This window comes from Protopterus annectens, chromosome 17.part0 (genome assembly GCF_019279795.1).
Source record: "Protopterus annectens isolate FY-2018-M chromosome 17.part0, PAN1.0, whole genome shotgun sequence".
NCBI classification, from domain to species: domain Eukaryota; kingdom Metazoa; phylum Chordata; order Ceratodontiformes; family Protopteridae; genus Protopterus; species Protopterus annectens.
Genome location: NC_056751.1, coordinates 608,350,875 through 608,375,447, shown reverse-complemented (window position 1 = coordinate 608,375,447; position 24,573 = coordinate 608,350,875). Strand labels below are relative to the sequence as shown.

At 42.9% G+C, this 24,573-nt stretch overlaps 1 protein-coding gene across 1 annotated transcript in view; it reads left to right on the top strand.

Moving 5' to 3' along the window:
- The window catches only part of LOC122791296 (speedy protein 1-B-like), a 493,214-nt gene that overhangs the window by 969 nt on the left and 467,672 nt on the right, over nt 1–24,573 (top strand). The gene's annotated exons all lie outside the window — the stretch shown is intronic.

Sequence of the window (24,573 nt, the reverse complement as noted above, 5' to 3'; positions counted from 1 at the left end):
TATAATTGGTGTTTGTGCAATGTCATTTTGTGGCCTTTTCTTAGCATTTAAAAGTCCCTTTGAGTAAGAGTAGGTCTTGTATTATTGCTGCTTATCAGCTTGGAAATGTGTCACTTAAAAGCAGAATTACCCTGCCCAATTTTTCTACTTTTGTCTCTTTGAAATTTCACTTTACTGCATTTTCCAGTCCCATGATGCATATTCATTTGTCTATTTTCCCTTTGTGTGTGGAATGTTATACATTTTGCATATTTAGAAAATGGTTTATAATAACCCCTTAATATTTGGTCTCAATTTATCATCAAAGCTGATAGAACTGCTACTACATGTAATAGTAGGATAATTCAGCTTTCACCTGATGTACAAGTTGATATGCACATGATGCCATTGCATTGGCTGAAAGTGGGGAAGAGCTGAAGGGCTTGTTGATGAAGGTGAAAATAGAAAGGGCAAAAGCTGACTTGTTGTGCAACATCAAAAAACTCATCTATTAATTATTTGTAAATAGGTAAGAGATGGAGATAGTGACTTGATTTTATCTTCCTGGGCTCTATGATCTCTGCAAATTATGACTGCAGTCATGAAATTAAAAGATGTTTGCTTTTTGGAAGGAATGCTATGTCAAATCTGGATTATATTTAAAAAAGCAAAGACATTACATTATCAACAAAGGTACAGTTTTCCCAGTAGTAATATATATGGATGTGAGAACTGGACAATAATTGCGACTGAGCACCATAAAATCAATGCTTTTGAACTGTGCTGTTGGAGAAAACTTTAGAGAAGTCCATGGACTATAAGAAGATTCAATCAGTCAGTATTTAAGGAAATAAATCAAAACTGGATAGCCTAAAAGTAAAACTAAAACTCACATAATGTGAAGACAGGATTCACCATCACAGACACTGATGTATGGAAAATTGAAGGCAAAAGAAAAAAGGGGTGGCAGAGGCTAAGCAAAATAGCATAGCTGAAGTTGTTGCATCTTTCCGCTTTTCCCAGTTAGGGGTCGTCACAGCGGAACTCCGGTCTGCTAATGAGTGGCAGTAGATTTTTACATGCAGAGTTGCCGGCCCTGACGCACAACCTTCAACGAAGGTACACCCATTCATGCATGTCTCCACACAGAAGACGCTCTAGCTGAGAATCGAACAGGACAAAGTCTTACTGTGAGGCGACAACGCTACCGCAGCACCATCACCGCAGTAATAAAATAGCATAACTGAAGTAATGAATCTAAATTTGCAAGAACTTAAGCAGTTCTTGCCAGATCTAACATGCTAAAGTCCTTGAGATCACAGAGAGCCAGAGCCAGATTTGACTAAACAAGAAGAAGAACATCAACAACACATCGCCATATTTTCTGTATACTGATTAATTCTGTAGTTTTCAAACACCCTTTTTAAAATATCACTTATAATATAAACAGATATACATTGAGAAAAGAAAACAAACCATTTAAAATTGTTTACATTTAAATACTATATATATATATATATATATATATATATATATATATTTCTTTGCTACATCAGTCTAACATTACAAAAATTGCTGAATTCCTGCCTTCTGTTAATCCTCACTCCTTCTCTTGAACATTATTATACAAGTATTGTTCCCACAATTTGCATTTGGTTCTATGTAATTTGCTCCTTTCATTTTCTAAGGATTCATCTTCCAGTTCTTGTATCTCTTTTATAATAATCAATATTCCAAACACAGTTGGTATGTAGACTTTGATTTCCATTTTCTAGCAATTGCTTTTTTGGCAGCTAAGGCTTTATTATGTCTAGACAATTCAGGTCCTGCATCCCAGCTCAAAAGAATAGTTTCCTTAATTACAACTATTTGCTCACCCAATATTTCTGACAGAGTACTCTAGAAAATTTTTAAAATTGCCAACTCTATACTTTCAAAAACACATGTTCCCAATTACCCCTTTCTTCTCCATCGCACCTCCAACATTTGTTGTCTGCCTGAGGAAACATTTTTTAAAGTCTACTTGGGGTATAAAAATACCTATGTAAACACTTCCAGGCAAAGATCTTAAACCTTCTGGACTTGGTTGCATACTTGGGAGCCATACACATGTCTTCTCATTTTTTTTCTTGTAAATTGCTTTCCTACTATGTCTTGCCATTTTTTTCTAACCTCCTCTGACTGATTCTTATAGTTGGCATGCAATATTGTATATGCCCTACTAATTATGCCTTTTTTAACAGCTATTTCTGTTCTAGAGTCAGCTACCCTATTCCCTTTCAGTTTGCCTGCACTCTGAGATCAAGCTCTGGTAGGGAAGGCAGTCTCTAGCCTGCAGTCCAAATGTCTTCTTGGCCTCATCCCACTTTGTTATATTTTCTGCTTGAGTTATTTTCTCCCAATATCTTGATTCCTTTGCCAGGTTTCTCCAGTAAATTATAGCCCATGTTTGCCTGTTTTCTGTATCCCTACTTGCAGTCATTCCTATTGGCAAACTCTCCTTTCTCCGTTCTCGTATTTGCTTAATTCTTAGAATACTTTCTACTATGTTATGAATATAATATTCTATATGGTTATTATTCACCCATATGGATCTGCATCCAAAATCCCACTCGGTCTCTGTTTCTTGAAGTTCCCCTTTGTGTCATCATCATCCTTTTCCACTTTGTACTGTAATCCTCTGCTTCTGTTATGTATACAAGTAATAACTGTATAGTTCTAAAATATCCCTTGAAATTGAGTAAACCTAAATAACCTTGTTTTATTGGATGGATCAGCTTACCCCACATAACTCTTGCCTCTTTCCCTGCCAGATAAATTCTTTCAGTTATCTATTAATTATTGTCCACAACTTGGGTTTATAAAAGTTTGCCTGTATACAAGACTAAAGGTACTAAAAACAGTTTATATGCTTGTATCTTAATAAGTGCATCTATAAATAAGAGTTTCCAGTTTTTCAATGTGTGTATTATCTTTTGTTTAGTCTCTTCTCACATATCCTTAGCTGCCATAACAAAAGCCTTTTAATCCATTATCCTAAATAATTAATCTTAACATGCCCCTATAAATATGGGTATTGTTGAACCAATTTGTGTGTGGGTACATAGTTTATGGCTATAGCTTTTGCTGGTTTACTATTAAAAGGTTGAACATTGATTCAGCGAACATGGAAAGTCGAATGTTAGTCAACTTCCATGTTGCAGAATGTTAGGAGATCGAGAGTACATAACAACGAATGCAAGTATGCATTTGCTGATATGAACTCCATGTTATGAGTAGAGTCGTGGTACAGTGCTGATTGGGACATGTATCCCTTTCCTAACTGTAGCGTGATCTCAGAGTTAGAATATTTAATTTGCAGGGGGTGTGGGGGGTGAAGGGTGCTTGCCCCCCTGCTAAAGTATGAATGACAGTGTAGGTGTTTAACTTACATTTGCACCTACACTGCCATCATGGTCCGTTTTTAACATAAATGTCAAGTCTGTTGAATTCGATCAACATATCAACACATTCAACATTTTAACCTAATTAGTATGCAGGCAGCATGACATCATTTTCTAAGTACTGAACGTTCATTTCCTTTTATGTTATCTTCATTAATTTTATATCCCAAAAAGACCTGAAACTGTCTCAAAATGTTTTACAACACTAAAATGTCCTTTTCTGGATTTATCAATCACACAATAATATCATCTGCAAATAAAGCTAACTTTTCTTGATTTCCATATTAGTTATATTCTTGTATTTCTGAGTCCTTTATTTTCTTTGCCAATGGCTGTAAATGTAAAGCAAATAACAAAAGGGAAAGAGGACACCCCTGTCTGGTTCCTCTGTTCAAACACAGCTTATCTGAGCAGTACCTCCCACTTTAATTCTTGCCTCAGATCCTTCTTATATCCTTGTAATTAACCTTATTGTTCTATTAGGGAAATCAAATGCTTCCAATACCCTACTCATAAAAATCCCAGCTCACTCTTCAAATGCTTTCTGTGCATCGACCCATCAACAGCACTGGCATTTTCTTACATTCTGCTTCCCTCTGGATCATCATTAGTTCTATTAATATTATCAAAAGTTTGACTCTATTCCTTAAGACCACACTAATCCATATTTATCCATATCTATCAATTTTGGCAAAACCTTTGCCATTCTTTTAGCAAGTATAGACATAAACACTTTATAATCATGGTGTAAAATTGAAATGGGTCTATATGAAGCTTGGTCCAAAGGGTCTTTGCCATCTTAGGGTAGCACAGCCACCACAGCTTTCTCCCAAGATGTTGGTTCTTCCCCTCTATTTAAAATACTATTAAACAAAATCTTTCTTATCTCTATCACTTTCTTCTCTCCTAATTTCCAAACTTCTACAGGAATACTATCTGTTCCCAGAGACATTCTTGAAGATCGATTAAACGTCATTGTTTTAATCACATCATCTCCTATCTTAACTGTTAGTTGTTGAGCCTCTAACCTTGGAATAATTAAGTTTTCCATAAATATTTCCATTTTGTACTCTTTCTTGATTTCCACATTTCTCTACTTCATTCAAATTTTCATAACATTTCCAGAATTATCTCTAAAATCTCTACCGGATTCCTGGTTATTTTTCTTGTTATAGGTTTCCTAAGTTTGGTGACAGCCATTTCAAAATTTTGTTGCCTAAGTTATTGTGCTAAAAGATCTGACGTTGTCAGTCTTCACTTAATCCTTGATAGTGAGCTCAGTTCCGAATCTTGGAATGGCCTCAGCCGTTATTCCAGTTTGTGCCCTCCAAAAACTCTAGAGCTTCACCTTATCCAGAATGCTTCTCTCAAAGTTACCTCAGATCTCGTCTGCCACTTCAAAGTGCCAGCCGCGTTTTTTGTTCCTGCTCTCAAGCTAAACGTTTCTTTCTGTGTACGGTTTTCAGAATCTTTTAAGTCTTTTAAATCTCTATTTTTTCTGTATTTTAACTACCCAGCTCCTCTTTCTGAACACACTTGTGCTATTCTCCATTATTATTGTTGGTAATCCTCTTACCTTTTGAGGTATTTCTTTGTACCATTGTTGGTACTCGCACTTTCTATTCCTTTACCTTTGTAGGTAATTTCTTGAATGCCACTGTTGGCATCTCCTTTTCCTTTCATAAATATATATATATATATATATATATATATATATATATATATATATATATATATATATGTGTGTGTATGTATATATGTGTGTGTGTGTGTGTATATGGATATGTACATATCTTCATTTTCAACTCTACCTCCTTTTCTCCTCTAATTGCTGAGAAAACTAAAGGCACTTCCAGCTGTAAGAGATGCCAGAAGTGCAATCATAAACTCCCTAATTCAGATGGACACCCAGAAGTGCAATCATAAACTCCCTAATTCAGATGGACACCCACTATGCATGTACTGCTTGGGCCTGGTGCAGCTTCAGGAAGACTGTGTCATCTGTCATGGCTTTAGCGACCGGGCCCTAGTAGGAAGAAGAAATAAATTAATACTGAAAGGTCTTCTGAAATCTGACTTCGATGAGGCTGTATCTGTAGCCAGTTCCCATTCTTCCTCCTCGCCATTCTCCAAGAACTGGAGTTGTTTGGTTCCTTCCGATCCCTTGGAACCAACTTCTAAAAAGGCCAAGACTTTATTGACTCCCAGTGTTTCTTTGGAGCCAAACAGGAAAACAGTTATAGCTTTGGTACCATTGGCGCCGTCTTCTAGGCCGACATTTTTGGAACTGACTAAGCATTCTGACCTAACTCCTCCTTCCTCATCTGTTCCTCAGATATTGGAACCAAAGGAGTATTCTTTTAAGGATATTCCAAGGAAAAGATACTCTCCTTCTATTCATCCATTTGGAGACAGACTCCCAAGTCCCTTTTTGGACAGAGCTCAGTTCCCGGTGGCCTCTTCAGTCCATTTCACCAAGAGCCTCATGGAGACTGATGTCCTGAGGCTGGTGGATCACCTACTTGCAGCGAGGGGAATTTCCACCACCTTGATGTTCATCATGTTTCACTGTTGCAGTCATGACTGTAGGGTTCTCCCCTGCCGGCAGGCAGCCCTCGGTCGGCCAGAATCCCAAAGTCTGGGTCCGGCGTCGGCTGTTCAACCATGCTCCCTGATGTCAGAGCACCAGGAGTACAAAGCTGACAGCCGACGCCATCTTCTCCAGTCTTTCTTGCTGTGCGGTGATAGCAGTTTGCAAGTGCCGGTCGGCTGACTCCTGACGAATTTTACTGATATACTTCGGTCCGAAGACTTTCTTTTCCATTCAAAGTTAAGTACCCCGTTGGGGAAACTTTTTTCTTGCTTCACTCCGATGTCAGAAAAAGTTAATAATTGTATTTCATGTGGGAAGCAAATACCTCATAAGGATTTTCATTCTTACTGTATTCCTTGCTTGGGCCCTGACCACGACGTAGCTAATTGTCGGTTTTGTGCTAGATTCAATCAACGTACAATTAAGCGAAGGTACGATTTTGCTTTTCATTACTTCGGTAGGCGCTTTAACTACAAAATGTTGTCGGATACGGTCCCGGCTACCGGAGTTCACAAACGTTGCAAGGATAAAGACAAGCCTCCGAGGTCCAAATCTGATGATAGCGCACAAGCGGAGCTAGCTTCAGGTTCGGCCGTCGTCAGTGAGGCGCTTTTGCAGCCCCTGTCGTCGGCCATTTCAGAACCGACGGCCGAAACGGACTCTCATGAGGAGCCAACCAGGCCTTTAAATATTTCTGTTGCAGGACCTTCGGACAGTGCTCCTTCGGATGGGTCCGGAGCCGCTGTGTAGGTACCAGCTTCCGAAGGGGTTTTCAGGCCTACTCAGCTACTAGTAAAGGCAAAGCCAAAGACAAAGGCAAAGACTCCTTCAAAGTCAAAGACTTCAACGCAGGCCTCTTCTGAACCGGCTCCCAAGTCACAGAAACAGTTACTCAAGATGGCGGAGGATTTAATTACTATGATTAGGGGTTCTCATCCCTCTCCAGACAAAAGGCCAAGGCAGGATATTTCTTATGATTCCTCTGATCAGGCTTCTGTTTCCTCAGTTTCTTCTTCTGATCAGGAGTATTCTTTCCCTCCTTATGAGGATTCTGATGCTGAAGAATACATTCTTTCTGCTTCTCCCCCTGAGGATTTCTCTTTTGGGGAAACTTTGCATGAAATGAGGGAACATTTCCACTGGGAAGGACAGGAGTTTTCGGAATCCAAGAAAAGACTGCGGGAATTTCTTCTTCTTCTCCATCATAGACCCCTGGCTATTCCTCCTGTTTTGGATATTGTGGATGATGCCTTTTCGGAGGCTAACTTAACCCCTGACTCTTTTCCTCCTGCTCCTGTTAAGCCTGATAGATATTACAGGGTTCCTGATTCCCATCAGTTTTTATACAAGAACCCTTCTGCTGACCCTGAAACCATTTCTCAGGGTCCTAAGGGAGTTAAGGCCGCTTCTGCCAAAAATCCCATTCCTACTGAAAAGGATTCTCGATCCTTAGAAAGATGGGACAAAAAGGTGTACACTTCTGCTACTTTGTCCGTTAGGGCTTTAAACTGTCAGTTTCATATGTTTAAATACCAGCAATTTCTATTGTCTGTCTTAAAACAAAAGCTTACTTCCATTTCTGCCTGTGCAGATGATAAGGAATTACAAGACTTATTGCATGCCACTGAACAGGTTGGGAAGCATGGTTTACACTGTGGATTTGATGCCTTGGAGGCTTCTTGTAGGGCTGCGGCCTCTGGCACAGTCATTAGAAGGCATGCATGGCTAAAGGAACAAAATTTACCTGAACAAGTAAAGGCTAAATTATTGGATGCTCCTGTTCAGCATAATGTTTTGTTTGGATCAAAAGCTGAAGAGGTGATTAAAAAGATGGAGGATAAGGCGAAATCCATGCAAACAGTTAAAGATTTCTTACAAGTACAGCCTCCTAGATTTAGCAGGAATTGGCCTTCAAAAAATTGGTCCTTTCCCACTTCTGACAGGCCTCAGAGGGGTAGATATAGACGTTCCAGAGGGAGGCCTCAAACACAAGCTGCTTATAGACCAAGACAGTGGACTGCTTCCACCCCTAGGGGAGGAGAGGACAGGTCACAATCTCAAAGGAAACAAACTCAATGACTCCCTCTGTTGGGCTACAGGAACTTCTTGCCTGGAAGCCCCTCTCGGAGGAAAAATCTCTCTTTTTTATCAAAATTGGACTCAAAATAACCCAAGACAAATGGGTTTTGGATGTGGTTTTAAGAGGTTACAAATTCCATTTTCATACCTTGCCAAGGCCAAGCGGATGGCCAGACCTTCCAAAACATCAATGGACGGAGGCCTTAAACCAGGTGGAAGCTCTTTTGGCTATGAATGCCATAGAACTGGTTCCTCTTTCAGAGATGGGAAAAGGTTTTTATTCAAGGCTTTTTCTAGTCCCAAGGAAGCAAAACTCATGGAGACCCATTCTGGATCTGTCGGTCTTGAACACCTTTCTAGAGATTCCAAAATTCAAGATGCTTACTCTACAGCAGCTACTTCCAATGCTGTCCACAAATGCATGGATGGTAACTTTGGATTTAAAGGAGGCATATTTACACATTCCTATCAGGCAGGATCGCAGAAAATACCTCAGGTTCAAAGCCGGATCGAGGCACTTTCAATTCTCTGCGCTGCCCTTTGGATTATCTACTGCGCCCAGGGTCTTCACCAAATGCCTGGCTCCAGTAGTAGCTTACTGCAGACTCAAGGGAATTCAAATTTACCCTTATCTGGACGATTGTCTAATTCAGGCAGACAGCAAGGATGTCTTACTCCAGCATCGAGAATTTGTACAGAACCTCCTCAAGTTCCTGGGATTCTCTGTAAACATAAAAAAGTCAAATTTGACACCATCTCATTGACACCATCTCAACAGATAACTTTTCTGGGTGCACTTCTAAACACTACAACCCAGATGGCATTTCTGACATCCGAAAAACAGTTACAGCTGGCTTCAACTTTCAGAACCTTGGCATCTTTAACCCATCTATCTGCAAGGAAATTCCTGCAGGCTTTGGGTTACATGGCCTCCTGCATCCTTCTCGTACCATATGCAAGACTACACATGAGGAAAATACAGTGGTACCTAAAAAGTGTATGGTCTCAGCATTGCCACAGTTTGGACATACTGATCTCTGTCCTTCCTTGCCTTCAAAAGGAATTTCTTTGGTGCTCCAGGGCATGTGCTCTAAACAAAGGGAAGCCCTTCCGTCTGCCTCCTGCCTCTCAGATTCTAACCACGGACGCCTCGGATTATGCTTGGGGAGCCCATTTTCAGGGCAATTGTTTGCAGGGCCTTTGGACAAAGGATCAGAAGCACCTGCATATCAATCTAAAGGAAATGTTAGCCATTCAGAAAGCTCTATTGGCCTTCAGGAATCTTCTACAACCAGGACAACTGTTAATACGGACAGACAACACCACAGTTATGTGGTACATAAACAAGCAAGGGGATCTCATTCCTACCCCTTTGCAGACTAGCCATGGATCTATGGAACACAGCTCTAGCTTGCAATCTGGATCTTCAAGCTCAGTTTCTACCAGGAAAACAAAACTTCCTGGCAGACAGTCTGAGCAGAAACCTTTCGGATCCACACGAGTGGATGCTGGACACCACAATATTCAGGATGATAACAGCAGTCTGGGGATGTCCTCACATAGACCTCTTTGCATCCCATCTCAATCATCAACTACAGACTTTTTGCACCAGGTCTTTCCACAGAGAAGTTTGGAAAGTGGACGCCCTGTCATTCAGTTGAAGGAACCTCTCGGGATATGCCTTTCCGCCTCTTCCTCTTCTTCCATGGGTTTTATTGAAGATAAAACAGGACAAGCCCAAGATGATAATCTTGCTGGCTCCAAATTGGCCTCTGCAGTTTTGGTATCCAACTCTAAAAAACCTATGCCTGGAGCCCCCTTGGGTTTTACCTCAGTCTCCGAACCTTCTGTCCCAACATCAGGGTCAGGTTCTACACTCCCAAGTCAGAACTCTCAGCCTGGCGGCCTGGTTAATCCAGGGCCTTTGATTTCTTCTTTACTGCCCAAGCAGGTTATGGATGTCATTTTAGAAGCCAGACGTCCTAGCACTAGAAAATCTTATGCAGGAAAATGGAAAAGATTTTGTTCCTGGATGCAGGCTCAGGATTCTGATCCTCTTCTTCCTAACATTACTTTAATTTTACTTTACTTGACAGATCTCTTACATAAGGGTCTCTCTTTCTCTTCCATTAAGATACATGCCTCTGCTATTTCTGCTCATTATAATACAGACCCTCCCATCTTTTCCCACCAACTCATGCAACAGTTTCTCAGAGGAGCTAAGAACTTAAGACCTCCTAGATCTCCTCCTATTCCTGCTTGGGATCTCAACTATGTTATGGAAAAACTAACCTTGCCTCCTTTTGAGCCTGCTGCCTCCTCTGACATCAAGTTTTTATCTTGGAAGACAGCCATCCTGTTAGCCCTAACCTCTGCCAGGAGAGTTTCAGAGTTACAAACTCTTATGGCTGTGGAACCTTATATTATTTTTCATCAAGACAGGGTATCTTTGAGGACTAATCCTACCTTCAAGACTAAGGTGGTTTCCAAAGTGGCTTTAAATCAAACTATTCACTTGCCAACCTTTTCCCCCACTCCTCAAAATAAAGGGGAAAGGATCTTACATTCCTTGGATGTGCACAGACAGCTACGTTTTTACCTGAACAGAACCAAGGACATCAGAAAATCAGAACAATTGTTTGTTTCTTATGCTTCAAGTTCCCAAGGTAAAGCCATTTCAAAACAGACCATTTCTAAATGGATTGCTCATGGAATCAGATTTTGTTATTCTCACCATGGAAAGCAAATCCCAGGGAGTATACAGACTCATTCCACCAGAGCTGCTGCCACTTCTGCGGCCTTCCTCGGGGGAGTTCCTACCAAGGACATTTTGGAAGCTGCAACTTGGAGTTCAGTGCATACATTTTCTAAGCACTACAATCTACCTCTTTACTCTAAGTCTAGGGCAGGCTTTGCCTCTGCAGTCTTGCAGGGCCTTTTAGCCGCCCCTTCCTCTTTATGACCTCCTCCCTTTCTTTCAGCTTTGGGATTCTACCCTACAGTCATGACTGCAACAGTGAAACACAATGAACATAGTACAGTTGTGTACACCTACCATAAATGTAGATGTTAGAGTGTCTTCACTGTTGCAGTCTGGGTTTCCCTCCCTCCTGTCCCCGCTTATTTTTACTTTTGTGTATTTCCTTTTTTCACCATTCTTCGGAGGTGTATTTGCAAAGGTTATGGGACCTTTTTCATTTTGGGACTCCTGACATCTGGGGCAAGAAAAACTGGAGAAGATGGCGTCGGCTGTCAGCTTTGTACTCCTGGCGCTCTGACGTCAGGGAGCATGGTTGAACAGCCGACGCCGGACCCAGACTTTGGGATTCTGGCCGACCGAGGGCTGCCTGCCGGCAGGGGAGAACCCTACAGTCATGACTGCAACAGTGAAGACACTCGAACATCTACATTTATGGTAGGTGTACACAACTGTACTTTTCCAAACCTCCCTGGTTCTGGAACACTACTAACTCATAAACCAACTATTATTTCTCCTCTGATTCCAGTTGAGATATTCCTCCTTGATTCCAGTTGAGACTTCACAGCTCCCGGTGCTGACAGCCCCAGTTTCCACTGCTTTGGTACTAATCAGACCTGTGTCTCTGGCACTGATCACAGACTTGACCTCTTCGGTTCTGTCACAACAGGACACCTCCCAGGGCCAAAGCTTCATTGTTGGTTCTGGGGAGTGTGGTTCCACTCCATTTTATTTGGAGCCGTCCATGCTGCTTGAGATTTTGGCACATGTAAGCTCGGCACTGGAGGTGGCTTCCTCTGTGTGGGGTGTGACCACAGTTCCGAGGGAGTCTATCTCATTTCCAAGCTCCCAACCCTCTAAGGGGGGGGGCCTACCTTCCAAGCTATGGAGAGGGTCTTGTCCATTGTGGGCTCGCCATCTTCATCAGGCCTGCAACATAGTCTTTCTCCTCATCCTGAGTTACTGTCAGCCTCAGCCCTGGGACAGAGGGCTCAGAATCCTCCGGATGCTACAACAGTAGTTATATCCTCTTCAGATACCTCTCTGGCACTTTCCACCAAAAAGGTACCCATGAACAGAAAGTATAAGAGGAAGCACTTGGACTTCCTTGAAGAGTCTTACACAGAAGATACTGATTTCGATGAAGTGGAAGGCTCCCCAAGGTCACCCCAAGAAGACACATAATTTGGAGACATTTTAGAACTCCTAAAGCAGAGGGGTCACTGGACATCCCATCAACCTTCTTCAGAGGAGTCGGTATACCTGCAGGCTTTCCATGCTCGACCCTCTACTTCTTAGATCTCTCCACCTGCTGGTTATCTAATTAAATTGATTGCTCACTGGGCTTGGAAAATTCTGGATTCCATCAAAGCAATTCATAAAAGACCAAACTGAATTTTGTCAGCCCCAGAGGATCAGCAACAGTGGTCTAAAGGCATTCCAGTAGATGCTATGGTGGTTGCAGTAGGCACCAAGAAGGAACCTGCAGGTGAGAGCCCCACTATCCATCCTCCTAACAAAGAGTCTAGGACTATGGATACATTTGGGAAGGACGCATATGCTTCTTTGACCTTTGAGCTCAGGTCCTTGAACTATATGGCACACATCACAAGACTCCAGCGAGACCTGATAAAGGAACTTTCAGATACTCGGCCATAGCTGAGAGAGTGCAGGACAAAATAGCTTCCCAGCTGATAACCCTTGAGTCAATTTTTAATTCGTCCATGTGGCTCATGGCACATGCAACTGAAGGGATGACTAGGGCAGCGGGTTCAGGTGTAGACATATGGAGACATGCCTGAATGCTCTTATGTGAATTTGTGGTGCAATTTAAGTCTTCTTTCGTCATTGCTCTTTTTGCTGGAACATCCCTTTTTGGCCCTAAAGTTAAAGAGACCCTTGCCAAATGTGAGAAGATGGAAAGTCCCTATCTGTCATTGGCATACATTTTTCCACTCTTCAACAGCCCTATTCGAGGAACCACAGGAGTGGGAGACTGTGGTTCAAAATGTCCCAAGGGTCTTTTCAGGACTCACGTGGCAATGGGGGGGAGTTACAAATGGAAGACGCCATGCTAGAGGCAGAGGTGGCCTGCATAAAAAGGATTCCAGGGATTCCTTTCCTGGCAACTCGTACCAGTACTCATGAATGGAGGCCCGATTGCCGTCCTCTGGAGGCAGTCAGGGGACATTATCCCTGCACCTCCCTGCCTATCTTCAAATAACATCCTACAATTGGGTGCAGAGTATCCAAAATGAATCCCAGATTTTCCAACCAGTCACAGGGATGCAACAATTTTAAAAATACAAAAACTGCTCAACAAAACAGTCATCCAAATGTCCCACCAGACCAGATAGGATCCAGATTTTACTCAAGATTCTTTTTAGTGCCAACGAAAACAGGGGACTGGAGATTGATTTTGGATCTCAGTGTGTTGAACAAATTCGTTTGACACATCAAATTCTGGATGGCCATGGTGCAGTCTATGCTTCAGTTTTTAGGAAAAGATGATTGGATGTGCTCAATAGATCTTTAGGATGTGTGTTATCACATAAAAGTAGACAGATACTCCAGAAGATTTCTGCGCTTCCATCTGGGAGCCAGTCATTACCAGTTCAGAGCCCTGCCCTTTGGTCTCACCACAGCCCCCAGAGTGTTCACCAAATGCATGGCAGAGGTAGCAGCCCACTTCAGACTGCAAGGATTTCACTTGTTTCTGTATCTTGATGTGACTGGCTTATTACTGCAACCATCAGGCATCTACTACTATAGGCAAGGGACTATGTCCTTCAAATGTTCTCATTACTGGGAATCACAATAAACTAGGAAAAATCTCATTTAGAACCAACTCAACATATAGAGTTCATTGGAGCAGTATTAGACACAATCACCTGCATTGCTTCTCTCCCCCAAGAAAGGCTTCAGAGAATAAGACACCAAGTCAACCAGATCATTCACAACAGAACAGTGATTGCAAGACTGTTATTACAGACTCTAGGTTCTATGGTGGCTTCTATCACCTTAGTTCCTCTTGCCAGGTTTCACATATGAATTCGACAATGGCTTCTAGCATCACAGTGGTTGCTGCTGACCCATCTTCTGTCTCATCAAGTTCTAATCACCAATTTATGCGGGAAGGACTTGAGTTGTTGGCTTCATTCCAACAAGATTCTAATGGGCCATCCATTTGTTCTTCCTCCACCCCAAGCCTTAGTGATCATGGATGCTTCCCAGACAGGGTGGGGGTAATTATCTGGGAAAGACAGTCCAAGGCACTTGGTCCCAGCTGGAGGCCAATTTGCATATAAATGTTCTAGAGATGAGGGCAGTGTTCTTAATGCTGCAAGCATTCCAGGACGTCCACCCCTTGGGAATGACTGCAGTCTAGTCAGACAACATGTCAGTAGTTTGGTACATCAACAAGCAGGGGAGAGAGCCAGATCGTATCCCCTTTGTTGAGAAGCACTCCAGGTATGGCGATGGGCAGTTTCATCTGCCTGCTTTCTTGTTGCAATGCACATTCTGGGGAGCTCCAACATGATTGTGGACAAGTTGAGCAGGTGCATTGTAATGCCTCATGAGTGGTCTCTCAACCCTTTAGTGGCAGAAAAGATGTTCCATAAATGGGGCCAGCTGTGCTGCAATACATTTTCATTCCTCCTGAACAAAAAGTGCAGCAGCATCTTTGCTCTTGTCCCCCCTCCCCTGGGGAAGTCACCGAGAGATGCTGTCCTTCACTATTGGCCCCTCCAGTCTTCTTTACACCATTTCTCAGTTTCTGAAGAAAGCCAAAACGTTGGAGAACAGAATAATTCTCATTGCCCCCTCTTTTGGCCTTGACAAATATGGTTTCCCTATCTTTGGCCTCACCTAATTCAGAAACCTTGGATACTGGACCCAGATCTAGATCTGCTGTCCCATCTGGATGGACTAATTCACCAGAGCCCTCACATTCTCAAGCTCACTGCATGGCTTCTCCAGTTCTCGTGATAGCCAGGCATGCTACCCTCACTGCTCCAGTTCAGCGAATTGTCCTAGCCTCTCACAAACCTTCTTCTAGATTATACAGCAGCAAGTGGCAAAAGTTTTCAAACTGGGCAACAGACAATAATCTTTATCCATATTCTGCACCAGTTCATAAAGTATTGGAATTTTTAGCATTGCTTTTCAGTGCAGGAGCTTCATCTTCGACTATTCATGTACATCTAGCTGCAATTTCAAATTTTCATAATGGTCTAGATAATTATCCTGTAATATCCCACAAACTTTGTAAAGCCTTTCTGAAAGGGACATTACTGTCCAGGCCTCCATTCGAGGATCCCACTGCACTTTGGGACCTCAACCTAGTGTACAATCTTTAATTGTTTCCCCTTCTGAACCAACAGAAAGCTGCAAAATGAAGTACTTATCTTGGAAGACCTTATTTTTGATCACTATTACCTCTGCTAGGAGAATTTCAGAATTACACACTTTATCTTGCAAACCAAACCTCCTTACCTGACCTTCCATAAACATAGAGTGGTTTTGAGAACAAATCCTTCCTTTTTACTAGAGGTGGTTTCTGATGCACATATCAGTCAAAACTATACAACTTCCCATATTCTTCCCCAGTTTTTCAAATAGAGGTGAATATTGCTACAGGCAATTGCATTTTTACCTTCACATAACAAGAGAACTCAGAAAATCCAATCATCTGTTTGTTTCCTTTTCTTCCACTGCTCTGGGCAAACCATTTTGTAGGATTGCTTTGGCTAAATGGCTCAAAGTTTGTATACGTTTCATATATAACATATGGAAAGTGCAACTGCTGCGACCTGAGAAAGCACATTCTACGAGAGCAATAGCTGCTTCTGCAGTCTTCCACGCCAGTGCTTCTATAGATGATATATGTGCAGCAGCTACTTGGCATCTCCTCATACCTTTATTACTCATTACAGACTGGATATGGTCTGTAGGGGATGAGCAACCAGATATTCTAGTCTACCTAAATAAACATTTTGTCTTGTACTATGTACAATATATACATTGATGTCACCTTAATGTTCATCTTATATGTGTTTGCCATGACCTGTACACTGTTATTGTGGGTATACACTTTTCTGTACTAATTGTCTTTAGTTTCCCTTAATTATGTAAAGTAATATTGATGGTGAAGTTGTTCATAAATCAGTTTAGTCCTAGCATTTCTAAAAGTGTTTTCCAATGTTTCTGATAGTAAGATAGTATTTTTTATTTTTTTTTTTGCTTCTTGTAATTAATTTGTTGGCTAATAAGTACTGTATAGCCATTCCCTTAAATTCTTCCCATGTGATTTTACTTCTGTCTAACCACTTTTGGGCTTTTGGGTGCTTTTTTTACCGGCTCCAGGTAAGTTTTTTTCAAATTTCAGACTTTTAGTCTCTCCCCTTTAGTTTTAGTCACTACCGTTGTTATGTAAACTCTTAACGATTAGTTTAACCCTATTTCCCGTTAGTGGTCCCTATTTTTCCAGTTATTTATCCCTTCCCCTAAGTTAGGCCTTAAGCCTCCCCCTTTCCTAATTTTTTGTCAGGGATTCTGTGTGGTGTTTGAGTGTGTTTGTATCCCTGTTTTAATTTTTTTTATTGGATTGGGTGTTTATTGTGTGTGTGTCTGTGTTTTTTGTCACTTAGTGTTTCCTCGACACAGTTATGTCGAAGGACACAAAGGTCTCAGGCTTCAAGAAGTGTGACTCGTGCTGTCAGAAGATGTCTCTGACAGACGGTCACACTTCTTGTGTTTACTGCCTGGGACCTCTGCACCTGCAGGACTCTTGTGCTATCTGCCATGCCTTCAGCCCAAGAGTCCTGCAGGAGCGCAGAAATAAATGAATACTGAGGGGCTTATTAAAGCCTGAGAGCTCCCCGACTAAGTCGGCTCCGGGGAAGCCCTCGAAACCAGTTAAGCCTTCGGCTCCAAGTCCTAAACCATTGGCTACTGGTTCGCCTTCTGTGATGAGATCGGCTCCGGCCGGAGCCGATCCTTCTATGTCACAAGCTACAGTTTCGGCTCCATCCGGCGCCGATGCTGCTAAATCTGGGCATTCAGTGTCGGCTCCTTCAGCTCCACCTATCTCAAGAAAGAGATCAAGATCCCCTTCGTTGGAGTCGATACATTCGGCTCCAAGATCACCCCTGCTCTCGGAGCGGAGCTAACGGAGCCGGTCTTCTCGGTCGTCCAGGCTGTCCGACCACCACCTTGAGAGAGTGGTGAGTAGACTATTAAAGTCTCAGGCATTGGCCCAAATGCTCCATAGCCCGTCTCAACAGACGGTAGCTATTACACATCCACCTAACATTCCTCCTTCGACTCTCTTACAGAGCTCGGAGCCGGAGCTCCTCGGAGCCGTGACTGTTGTGACTTCAGAGCCGATACCACTCCCCCCTTCGGCTCCGTCGTCCTCTGCTTCGATTTCCTCCTTGAGGCCTTCATTGGAGGGATCCGGGCGTCTGGTCTCTCTCGTTGGCTCCGAGGGGGCGAGTGGCATCGGACCCTTGTCTGACCCCTTCTCCCTCTCGGAGCTTCGGCGCTGGTGAGCTCAGCCCCGACATCAGCCTCGGAGCCATCCCTGTCAGTGCGGCCTGGGGTTCCTATCTCTTCGGAGTGGGAGCCTTCTGGCCTCTCTGACAGGGGAGCCTTTGAGGTGATGAGGAGTGTACTAGTCCCAGGGCGTAGTCAACGGTCAGTTCCATCAGCTCCTCCCACTACAGTGCCTGCTGACATCTCTTCCCGCTCTCTTGCTCCCGGACCCAGAGATCCAACGCCTCAGGTTTCCCCACTGGGAATATCTTCCTCTTCCGAGGCTTCTCCTGACCCGTCAGGTGAACCTCCGCATAAGAGGACATGTAAGAGGAAACATCTAGACTCCCCCGAGTCTATTACATCCGATACTGACTTGGATGAGTCGAAGGGATCCCCAAGGTCCCCCTCTGAGGATGTCTCTTTCTCAGACATCCTTGAACTCCTTAAGCAGAGGGGGAACTGACCTTCCCTTAATCCTTCCGAGGACGAGTCTGTATACCTGGAGGCGTTCGGGTCTCGACCCTCCACCTCCTGGGTGTCTCCGCCTTTCGACCCTCTTATGGACGTGGTATCTCGGAAGGCATGGATGGCCCCGGATTCGGTGGAACCCATTCCTCGGAGGCCTTCTAAATTCATCACGGCCCCACCTGATAGGCAATATTTGACAAAAGGTGTCCCGGTTGATGCCATGGTGGTGGCTGCAGCCACCAAGAAGGAACTAGCTGATTCTTCAGTACCTGTCCATCCTCCTAACAAGGATTGCAGGACTATGGATAGGTATGGCAAGCAGATTTTTTCTTCAGCGACCTTTGCCATGCGGTCGCTGAACTACTTGTGTCACTTCACCTGCCTTCAAAGAGATGTTCTTAAAGAATTGGGAGAAGTTTTACAGGATCCGTCAGCTGCTGGGTCCTAGGATAAAATTAACTCACAACTAGGAATCCTAAACTCTATTGTTAACTCCTCCATGCGGCTCATTTCATATGCAGCTGATGGAGCGAGTAGGGCTGCAGGCACAGGAGTGGCTTTAAGGCGTCAATCCTGGATGCGGCTTTGTAATTTTGCAGACCCCTTCAAGGCATCCTTCACAAACTCTCCTTTTGATGGTTCGACCTTGTTCGGACCTCAAGTGAAAGACACCTTGACTAGATGCGAATAAGATGGCAAGACTCTTTCTGCCGTAGGAGTCCGTTTCTCCACCCCTTCAAGACCTTACCCAAAAGGTCAGAAGGGAGGGAAAATGTGGTTCCGCAAATCTCAAGGAGTCACGCCTGACGCACGAGGTCAGTTTACCCCCAGAGGCAGAGGGGGTAACAACAACAGATGCCGCCCTAGAGGCAGAGGGGGTCCGCAGAATCAGGGTAGCAGGGAGCCTCTCTCTGACAAACCCTTCCAGCATCCCTGAGATGTTGCCCGATTGTCCACCTTCGGAGGCAGTCGGGGGAAGATTATCGCTGTACCCAAAAGCCTGGCTTTCCCTTTCTCAAGACAAATGGGTACAGTCGATTATATGCGAGGGTTACAAAATTCCTTTTATTCAAACCCCAGTTCAGCAAAAGGGAACCCTTCCAGACATTCCTCCCGGTCTAAGGGAACTAGCAGTACCAGAGATATCAAAACTGCTAGCAAAAAGAGTCATCCAGCCAGTCCCAGCAGACCAAATAGGATCCGGAATCTACTCAAGGTTCTTTTTAGTACCAAAAAAGACAGGGGACTGGAGACCAATATTAGATCTCAGCAAACTAAACAAGTTTGTAAAGAAAACAAGATTCTGAATGGTCACGCTTCAGTCCATTCTACTCTTTCTGGGCAAGGACAATTGGATGTGCTCGGTGGACTTTCAGGATGCGTACTATCACATAAAAATTCACAGGCGCTCCAGAAGGTTTCTCCGCTTTCGGCTGGGGGCCAGTCACTTCCAATTCAGAGCCCTGCCATTTGGACTCACTACAGCCCCCAGAGTGTTCACCAAATGTATGGCAGCGGTTACGGCTCACCTGAGACATCAGGGATTCCAGGTGTTTCCATATCTGGATGACTGGGTCCTCACTGCCACCACCAGGCATCAACTTCTCCAAGCCAGAGATTACACCATTCACATTTGCAGAGGGCTAGGGATTTCTATAAATTTCGAAAAATCTGCCTTGTCGCCCTGTCAATCTATTACCTTTATAGGCCAAATTGGACACCTTACAACTTTCAGCAAAGTTAACAGACCAAAGGATCTTGGATATTCAAAACCACATCCATGTGATTCTTCACAGCAACAAAATTCAGGCCAGATTTGCTCTGAAAGTATTGGGTCTTATGGCGGCCGCCATAACACTTCTTCCCCTTGCCCGTTTTTACATGCGTCTCCTACAATGGATGCTGTTCGCCCAATCGTCCTTTCAACAACTTCCCATGCGTCACAGGATCATAATAACTCCAATTTGCAAAAGGCATCTGACCTGGTGGATATTGTCCCCTCAAGTCCATCAGGGCAGACCCTTTGTTCCTCCCGCCCCGGTCACCACGGTTACATCGGATGCCTCCCTGATTGGGTGGGGGGGGGGCATTATCAGGGCAGGATGGTCCATGGCACTTGGCAACCTTTCAAATGCCACCTGCACATAAATGTCCTGGAGATGACAGCAGTACTTTTAACGTTGCAAGCCCTCCACGACTCTCTTCCCCTGGGAACTATTGCAGTCCAAACGGACAATATGTCCGTAGTGTGGTATATCAACAAGCAGGGCGGAACCAAGTCCTATCCACTGTGTTGAGAGGCACTCAGACTTTGGCAGTGGGCAATCTCTTCTCAGCGGTTTCTGATAGCAACGCATATCCCCGGGAAATCCAACATCATAGCGGACAGGTTGAGCAGAGCTATTCTCATCCCCCACGAGTGGTCTCAAACAATCTGTGACGGAAGAGATTTTTCAGAAGTGGGGCCTTCCTTGCTGCAATCTTTTTGCTACCCCTCAAAACAGCAAATTCCCTGACTTCTTCTCTCTCTTCCCCCTTCCAGGCCATCCCCCCAGAGACGCTCTAATCCAAGATTGGCCCCGGGGACTTCTCTATGCCTTTCCTCCTTTCCCTCTAATACCACAAGTAATTCAGAAAGCAACCGCCTTGAGAGCCAAGATGATTCTCATTGCCCCTTATTGGCCTCGACAGATATGGTTTCCGTTCCTACATCGTTATCTTTTGGTACAGCCATGGCATCTGGACCCGGTTCCAGATCCTCTGACCCACCAGTCGGGGCTGCACCAATCCATACCTTCTCTCAGCCTCACTGCTTGGTTGCTCCACTTCCATCCCTAGCCAGGCTTCCTATGATTTCTAATCCCGTCCGGGATATCATAGTAGCTTCCCTTAAATCTTCCACCAGAAGGATTTACACTAGTAAATGGCAACGTTTCTCCTTCTGGGCAAAAGCTAGGAACATAGATCCCTTTACTGCTCCGATTCATTCGGTCTTGGACTTCCTAGCCGAGATTATTCATTCAGGATCTTCTTCCTCCACAGTAAAAGTTCAGCTGGCAGCCATTTCAAATTTTCATATCGGCTTATTGGACCACAACATCATGTCACATAAACTTTGCAAGGCATTCCTTAGAGGTATATTTTTACTTAAACCTCCGATTAGAGACCCCCCACCACAGTGGGATCTAAATTTAATTTTAACATCCTTGATTCTTCCCCCTTTCGAACCTGTGGCTACCTGTTCATTGAAATTTCTTTCTTGGAAGACACTCTTTCTAGTCGCCATTACTTCTGCCAGGAGAGTATCTGAGCTTCATGCCCTCTGCATTCGTCCTCCCTACTTAATCTTTCACAAAGACAGAGTTTCTCTAAGGACTAATCCTTCTTTCTTACCCAAAGTGGCATCGCAGACGAACTTAAATCAATATATTGATCTTCCAGTTTTTTCCCAAATTATTCTAATAGAGCGGAACAAAAACTACATTATCTCGATGTTCACCGCCAACTCGGATATTATCTGGACAGAACCAAACATTTTAGGAAATCTGATCAACTGTTTGTCCTATGCAGAGAACAGGAAAGGCCTTCCAGTATCCAAGGTAACCCTATCTAGATGGCTGTCTTCTGTGATTACTTGCATTTATCAGCTCAGAGGTAAAGAGTTGATTTCTAGGCCAAAAGCCCATTCTATCAGAGCTCTAGCTACATCTACAGCTTTTCAGGCTAGACTTCCAATAGACACTATTTGTGCAGCAGCCACATGGGCCTCTCCTCATACCTTTGTTTCACATTACAAATTAGACTTGGCCTCCAGAGACAGAGCAAATTTTGGTTCCACCGTTCTCAAGAGTCTGTTCCATTGAGCCACCCAGGATAGAGGTGCTAGGGACGCGGTCCCATCCAGCAAGAATGAAGGCGAGATTGACAACTTAACATTGAGAAGTTATGTACCTACCATAACGTTCCATGTTAGTTGTCTTCTCTCGCCTTCTTTCTTGCGTCCTGCCCACCATCCCCCTAGCCTGGTCAGACCAAGAAGATTGTTCCTCTTCCTTTAAGAGTCTTGATCCAATTTTTTCCAGCTAATCAGCTTACTAGCGTCACTAGATCAGGTTGATCTTTTTCGGGGGATTATTATTATTATTACCTCTTCCTCCTCCTCTCCAGTTGGAGGAATATATTGCATAATTTTTCTTAGCTACCAAACGAGATCTGGGTAGTCATCGCCTTGCATCATGGGATATAGGGTTGCCTCGAGCCGGTAAAATTAGCTCTCAAGCTTTAGTAAGTGGCCGAGTCGGAGCTGAGGATCGGCTCCGAACCCATCCAGCAAGAAAGAAAGCGAGAGAAGACAACTAACATGGAACGTTATGGTAGGTACATAACTTCTCATTTTCCATGACTGGGTAGATGTGGCGTATCCCTTTTTTTCTAACTTGATTCTTAGTGAACACCACAGCTTGTAAACATTTGGTGTGTGATATGCATTGTTATTTATCATAATTTGGGTATAAATTAGTTTTTTAAGGGGAGTTAATTTCAAAGTAAGTTCAATAGCAGCAGATTTTTGTTCATCAATGATGATATTTTTCTCTTCTCAAAATTTGGAATATAGAATTGTATCTTGATATCTAATTTTTGTTATTAATCTGTATGTATTTGATAACATTTTAGATCTCAACAGTAGCGGGTTAATTATTTGTTGATATAGTCGCATGTCTTGATTATCTGTTTTGACATTCATAGTAATTGTGTTGATCATGTATATTAATTGGTTGGTTGTGGTATTATAGCTTTTATTTACTTCAAGTTTTTGTTTAATATTGTCAACTGAGAAACTTTTGATCTGGCATAGGTCCCACACAGTGATATTTTTAATTTTTGGATACTGATTCAGGTTTAATATAGTATTGTTTAATTTAATATTAGGATTTAGGTGTACTGGCTGCCAAAGTATCTTTAAGATTTAGGGAGGCTACCAGCTTTTGAAATATTACTGTTTCTTATTATTATGGGATGAACCTTAAAATGCTTTAAAGTCTTAGAATTCAGAAAGGGTACTGCTCTAGGTTTTAAATTGCACAAGATTAGATTATTGTAATATATTTTAATCTATAGTGGATACCATGCTTTGTTGGATGGTTAAAAATGTGCTATTTGTATAATTCAGCTAGAGTTTAGTATGTTTGAAATTCAGGTAGGACTAGGCCCTTTTTTTGTTTGGGTAATGTTAATTTAGTGTATTTTATTCTTGTACATTTTGGATGCCAAATAAACTTTCCTAGTAGTGTTTCAAGTTTGGAGAAGACGTTTTTTTGGTATATTTTGGTTAATAGCACTAAAATGAAACAATAGTCCTGGAAGAATATTCAGAATGTAGATGTATAAACTATTCCATATCCGTGTTTAAATAAAGTCCAATGGTGTTGGGCAAGTAAAATAGAGGCACCTGTTAAGCAGATTATTTTTTCTGATCACTTCTGTGTCTCTGCTTGACAGTGGCACAAGAAAATAACTTTCTTGGGTGGCGTAAGCCATGGAACCTTGTTGGCTAGGCTTATGTAGGCCCTTGGGCCGATAGCTTAGTACCTACCTATGAACCTATAAGCATCATTTGGTTCAATGGTTCTCGGTAATATTCTTCCATGAGACCTCCCAAGTTTTTTTTGTAGCTGGGGACTCTGTCCCACTGTCAAGGATTACGTGAAGATTGACAACATCAGGTGAAGTTATGTCTTACCATAACATTCCATCTGTGTTGTCGATTTTCACTTATCCTTGACATCCCCACCCATCTTGCCCCTGCCCTTTTCAGATTTCTTGATGTAACGGACATATCCTAGCAGGAAATTTATTATCCGCTTACAGTTACAGATATAGTCTCTGATCTGTTTTTTTTCTGTCTGTCAGTATTTTGTGCAAACTCAATCTGAGGTAACTTTAAGAAGAGCATTCTGGGTATGGTGAAGCTCGAGAGTTTTTGGAAGGCATGAGCTGGAATAATGGCCAAGTCAGTTGCAAGATTCAGAACTGAGCCCCCTGTCAAGGATAAGTGAAGATCGACAACACAGATGGAATGTTATGGTAAGATGTAACTTCTTTTTTTTGTGCCCTGGAGTTGTTCTCAAAAAGTAGTTGCTTAACTGAAATCTTTCTAAGCTCATGCATATTATTCAGATATTCCCTTATTTTCTCTTTAGTACTCTGCGTTTCCTCCTCCTCTTGTTCTGTAAGATTCTCCTTATTCTTCAATACCTTAACCTTTGTCAGCCCCTCTAAGTAATTTCTATTACTTCTTAACCATATCTCTTTCTTTTTTGTTTTGACCCTATTTTTAAACTTAATTTTCATTTCATCCCATGGACTACAAGAAGAGTCAATCAGTCACATCTCTCCATGCTGTTTGCCCGCCATTTACCCTATCAGCTTGACCTTGCTGTCTGTTCCTTCCTAACTCAGGCTGGACATCTAATCTACTGAAAACTCCTTCTATG